General features: G+C 30.6%; 1 non-coding gene across 1 annotated transcript; it reads left to right on the forward strand.

The window, feature by feature from the left end:
* Positions 1-1,043: 1,043 nt before the first annotated feature.
* LOC133037603 (small nucleolar RNA R71) lies at positions 1,044-1,150 on the forward strand. Its single transcript, XR_009687693.1, has one exon. It is a non-coding gene; the product is annotated as a small nucleolar RNA R71 (small nucleolar RNA).
* Positions 1,151-6,493: the final 5,343 nt, after the last annotated feature.

A 6,493-nucleotide genomic window follows, 5' to 3' on the forward strand; every position in this document is an offset into this window, starting at 1 on the left:
AAAACTTCCTGAATTGCCCATCTTGCTGCTGTTTCCGAAATCTTTGAGGAAATGGAAGGGGTGGTTTAGGACTAGAACATACTGGTGCGGATTGCTGACTGTCAGGTTGCTGACCCGATGCTGTATCAAGTAGTCTGGTATCAGCAATTTCCTGGGCATTTGTTTTACTCAATTTTTTGTCGTTTTGGATTGAAGTGGGCTCCCCAGTACCCTTTATTTCCTCCTCAGAATTTTTCAGATTCTTGCCACTCCTTAGCTGAATGGTGTTGCATTGTTCCTTCCCATCCCTCCTTGGCTTTTCCGTGTCGCTAGGCAAAGAACCTTGCGGCCTAGCTTTTAATTCATTGGCCAAATGTACAAGTTGCAACTCTAAGTTTCGAAGAGAGGCAGCTTGACTTTGTATCACCGCATCATTTTTGGCCATATAATCTCGCATTAGACTCTCCAAAGAACTTGGTTGGGAATTTTGGGCATGTTGTGGATGTCGCGGTTGTTGTGAAAAACCCGGTGGATATGCTTGTCTTCCTTGGGCTGGGGCGATGCTTGAGCTTGCTCCTTGACCCCCCCAAGACAAATTAGGATGATTCTTCCATGCTTGATTGTAAGAATTTGAGAATGCCCCATTGTTTCTATTAAAATTCTGATTACCCATGTAGCAAACGGACTCCGGATTAGATGGACACTTCTCAAACGCATGCCCTTCTCCACAAAACACACATGATACATCATCACTTTGAATGGCAGCAGCTGGTTGAATATTTTTAGCGTTCCCAATACTCAAATTCTTCAAAACATTCGTCATGGAAGCCATTTGAGCTGTCAAAGCCGTTATTGCATCTACCTCAAGGACTCCCGCCACTTTTCTACTTGTTGGAGCTCTTGTGTTGGACCATTGGTAGTTGTTACTTGCAATGGTCTCCAAAATCTCAAATGCTTCATTGTAAGACTTCGACAAAATAGCACCATTAGCCGATGCATCTAGCACCATTCGAGAAGCTGCATTCAAACCATTATAAAAAGTCTCCATCTGAATACAATGTGGAATGCCATGATGTGGACACTTTCGCAAAAGTTCCTTAAACCTCTCCCACGCATCACTTGTGGACTCATCTTCAAGTTGCTGAAAAGACATGATCTCACTTCTGAATTTTGCATTTCTAGTAGGAGGAAAGTATTTCCTCAGAAACTTCTCAGCAAGGTCATTCCAATTGGTCACAGAATCAGGCGACAAAGTGTTGAGCCATGATCTAGCTCGATCCCGTAGTGAGAATGGGAATAGCTTCAACCTTAACACCTCTTCACTTACTCCGTGGATCTTGAAAGAATCACTCACCTCCAAAAATGAACGGAGATGGAGGTGAGGATCTTCAGTTGGCATCCCGCTGAATTGCCCCACGGTTTGGAGCATTTGGAACATCACTGGCTTGAGCTCAAACTGCGGTGCTTGTATTTCAAGCCTCACAATGCCTGGATTGAGCTCATTAAACATGGGGGCTGCATACTCCCTTATAGCCCTTGCTCGATCATCTGCCAATATGATGGGATTAACAATTTGTTGAGCAATCCCCTCATCATCAAAATTCTCAGCCATGATGTCTCGGCCCTTAGCCTTTTGAACCCTTCTTCTTCTTTGGAATGTACGTTCAATCTCGGGATCAATAGGAGCAAGTTCAAAGTCCTCTTGTTGGTTCATACACTATAGATACCTGAGATTTCAAAGACAAACCAACAAGATTAAAAGCACAAAAATTCTTAGAATGTCAATTAGTTGATAAAACAAAATTTAGAACTTAAAGTCCCCTAAGAACGCGCCAAAAACTTGTTGTGAAAATATATTGATTTATAATTGCGCAAGTGTACACAATCACAAACAAGTAATACAATGATAAGTATATCAAAGTTCGTTTCCACAGGGACTTTTTACTAAATAATGTTAAATCAACTAAAAGTAATTCCAAGAATTTCAAATAAAAATAAAAAAAGTCACACATTAATGCACAAGAAAAATTTATAGCCTTGATTCTAAACTTGAGAACTAACTTTTTAAACTAAATAAATTAAAAATAAGAAACTAAAAGTGATTAAAGTGGTAGTAATTTCAGATTTGGAAAATAGACTTGGGTGATTAATTTCCACTTGTATGTCCCAGTTGATACAAAGAATGACCCAAAGCAATGACTCAAAGAATCACAGCAGAGTTAACAGATTTCAAAAAAAACCAGCAAGCTTTTTCCAAAACTTGCAATAAACCATTCACAATCTCACAATGCATTCCTACATCAGTTTAGATCACAAATAGCCTAATAAAGCATCAAATCTTTAGTTATGCATGGTAGCAAAATATTCTTATTTCACTACTAATTAATACCTAAAAGAAAAGGTAAAAATCATGCATCAATTAGAGGGGTTCAACTAGGTCTTGCTTTTCCAAGTAAGATCTAGCTTGGTAAATGTTAAAAATGGCCAAAAATTAACATTCAATCAACATTTCATCACAACTAATTGAACTAAGACAAGATTACTTCATCATTGCAAAATCAAAACATTAGTCCATACAAGGGTTCATAACCACCCAAATCTCAAAGAATTTAGTTCATTGCTGACATTAAAAACAAAGAAACTTAAAAATAAATTGTTCATGGAGTTAAAGAGAAAATTAGAGAGAAGAAAATGATACAAAATGAAGAGGAGAGCAAGAGAAATGAGTGATGAGCTCAAATCCTTTCTTTGGTAGTTGCCTTCTTCTCCTTCTTCTCAATCTTCTTCTTCTCTTCTTTGTACTCTTTTTTTTTTTCTCTGTACTTAGATATTTTCTGCTGTGATTTTCGTACCCTCCATTCAAAGTGCAGCCACCATCCTCTAATATCCTCCTCTTTTCCTTTTTTGCCCCCCAACTAGGGTACCAAAGTTTACCCTAATTGGAAATCCAAGTCACCACCCACTTGTCCTTCATTTTCCACATGTTTGTTGAGTCAATAGCCAAATTCCGCCACCTCAGCTCCTTTCTTTCTTCATTAAAGCCAGCTGGACTATCTGCCAAAATAAACTTACTGGGCTGACAAATTGCTACGCGATGATTGCTATAGCAATGCCGCCCGAATAAAGCATTTTTCTGCTCCTTTTTCTCCTTGTCCCAAATATTTCCAAATACCTATTCTTGTATTTTTTTTTCTATTTAAAACACATAAAAACAATAACATAAGTCTATTTAACACTTACTAACACACACTTCCATTTATTACAAAGACACAACAAACTAAACACAATTACATAGGTTAGACACTAATTGCTCCACAATTCACATTAAATTCAAGCTTAAAGATATGAAAATAACTCTAAATCTTAGAGTTATCACTTCCCCACTTTCTATACTGCCCGAAATCTTCTTTCTCTTTTCTCCTTCATCAATTTCGTGACCCTAGTGAAAGAGTGAGTGCCCACACACAGCAAGCAGTAACTCAATCATAGATTGGAAGACTGTGAAGGATCAAACTTGAAGAAGAAGGACATTCGGGCTCAGATCTTGATTATACTCTGGTAGAGAAAGGATTCAAGGGTTAGAGATCTGAGTAGAAGGAGACATTAATTCCGCTGCATCAATGTAAGGTTTTCTTAACTTTATATGTGTTTAATTTATCGGTTTTAGAAAGTTCATATTTAGGGTGTTTAACAACATACTTGTGAGTAGATCTAAGATCCTGGTAAAATAAATTTCCAACAACTGGCCTCATAGCCATGGTAATTGATTTACTTGCATGAAATTTGGACTTTAAAACGATTGTTTGTTAGTTTTTGGATGGTATCATGTTGTATTGAGTGTTATTTGATGATTGATTGATGTTTATAAATTTTCGTGAAAAATAATTGCGCTTCTGTTTCTGGAATTATTTTTATTGGATAGTATGGAAAAAATTAAGCAAGTTAGCCTTTTACAGAACTCAATTTCAATTTTATTTGAATTAGTTATGAATTTTTGAAGATTTGAAAAAATCGGGGCTGTGCTGAAATTTTCCTGCGATCGCGAAAACTGTCCGTACAGCTCACAATTTTTTCGTTTTTCTTCGATTTTTCATGCTTTTTCATGGAATTAACTTCTGATTTTTTGTATAGTTTTGTATATATACTATTACTATTCCTAATTCAATTCTAATTATCATTTTGAATTAATTTAATATTTTTTAAATTTAATTCAAGATATTAGTGTAATTTGAATTTGAATAGAATTAGTATCTATCTTCTTGCTTAAAAATCTATCTTATTTTTAAATTTGATTATATCTTATCTTATTTTTAAATTTAAGGTCAGATTTTATATATTTTTTTTTAATTAATTTTTTTTTAGATATTTTGACCTTATTTAAATTTAAAATAAGATATTTATAATCATATAATTTTAAATAGATGTAAGATATTTTGCTAACTTTTAAATTTTGTTATTTTATTTATTTAAGTTAAATTTAAAATCTGAAAAGATATTTCATTTATCTTTTCTAATTTTTATTTAATTTTTTATTTTTAAAATAACATTTAATTTTTAAAAGTAGTTAGCAAATTTTAAAATGATATTTAAGTTGGTGGAAACTTAATTTTTCAAAATTGTAGGTTTAATTTTAAATATTTTTTTAATTTAATTTCGAAATTTAAATTAATATTTTTTTATTTCGAAAATAAATATTTTTTTTTTATTTTCGAAAATTAAATTTTTTTTAATTAAATATTTTATTTATTTAATTTCGAAATCTATTTATTTGAAATTAAATAAATCCTACTTCCAACTATCCAGCTAACCTTGTTGCTGGAGTATGTGGTTTTAGCTTGTATGTAAGTTTTTAAAACCTATTATAACTTGATTGCAAATAGCCATAGTTACTTTTTGCCAGATCTAATGATCTGATGGCTCCCTTGGTCAAGTTAATAATTTGTAACAGGTAAATTTTACAATCTTCTTTCATCTGTGTATGACCTAGCAACATGATAGGATCCATCCAAAGTGTGCCTGTGTGAGCCTATGTGTTTATTTTATTATATAGATGCATATAGGTTGTTGCTAAATAAAATGTCACACCATGATAGATTTTATTTAGGTCCATCTAGTTATTGGACCCATTCTATTAATAACAGTTATTTATTTTAAGGTTAAATTCCTCTCTTTTGGGCCTTGTGTGAGAGTTGGGAGCCATAAAAGTGGGTACGACATACTGAACCCAGCACCCCCTCACATGAACTACCCACATTGTGAAGGCCCATTTGCCTGATTTGAATAACTGTACTAGGTTAATTATATTAGTTTGACCTAATAAAATTGAATTAGCAATATAATTAACTTTTAAAATATATGAAAATTTATTTTCATTTTAATATTTTAAAGTTAATTTTAAGAAAAACACTTTTAGTTTAGATATTAATTCTAGACAAACTATTTGTATTTTTCTTGTATATAATTAAATATAGAATTTTAACTAACTAAGATTCTTTCTGGAGCTTATTTAATTAAATATTCCTATTTAAGTTATAAATTAGTTGTAACAACTGATTTTTCTTATCTAACTTAAATTTGAATATTTCATTTAAATTTTAAATCAAGTTGAGGAATCCTATGCATTAGTTATTAAAGATTCTTAAGATATTTTTTAAGTTAATATCTTTTCGAATATTAACTTAAAATGGAATATTTTAGATATTTTTTAGGTTAATATCTTTTCGAATATTAACTTAAAAAGATATCCTCAAATTAAGTGGTTACAACTTAATTTTTGATATTTAATTAAATCTAAATTTGAAATTATTTAAGTTTTAGATTTTTTCTATACAACTTAAATTAGATATTTTTTAAATTTTTGAAAAGATACTTAGTCAAATAAGATATTTTCTAGATAGTAATTTCTAGACTACTTATTATCTCTAATATTTAAATAGGAAGATATTATACTTTGTGAAATTAATTATTTGAATAATTAATTTTGGTACAATTTTATTAAGTATATTTTTCCTAGTATTAAACTAGAAATAAATAATTAAGCCTTCTCTACACTTAATTATTATTTCTTGAATTTAATACATTTAATTAACTTGAAAAATCTAAATATCTAAGTTGATTTTCATCATGATACTTAAATATTTATTGATTTTTCATGACACTTAATTAAATAGAAAATTATTTTTAGGTTGAAATTTAATTTTTCAACTTAAATTTAAATAATTTTCAATATATATTTTTTCTTTATTTTCTTAATCAATTTCGAAATTTGCATTTTAATTATGCAATATTTTCGAATTTTTTATTTTGAAAAATAGATTGAGTTGTAAATTAATTATTTATTTTAATTAATTCTTGGACCAACTACAATCAATGATTTTTTCATTTAATTGATTAATTTAAAATAAATGAATTTAAAATATATATATATATTATTAGAAATTGAATTAACTAGTCAAAAGAAAATCTAGATAGGTGATATTTTTGCTTGAAGTATTTCTTTTCTATTTTTTTTTAT

Source organism: Cannabis sativa, chromosome 4, assembly GCF_029168945.1.
Source record: "Cannabis sativa cultivar Pink pepper isolate KNU-18-1 chromosome 4, ASM2916894v1, whole genome shotgun sequence".
Lineage (NCBI taxonomy): Eukaryota > Viridiplantae > Streptophyta > Magnoliopsida > Rosales > Cannabaceae > Cannabis > Cannabis sativa.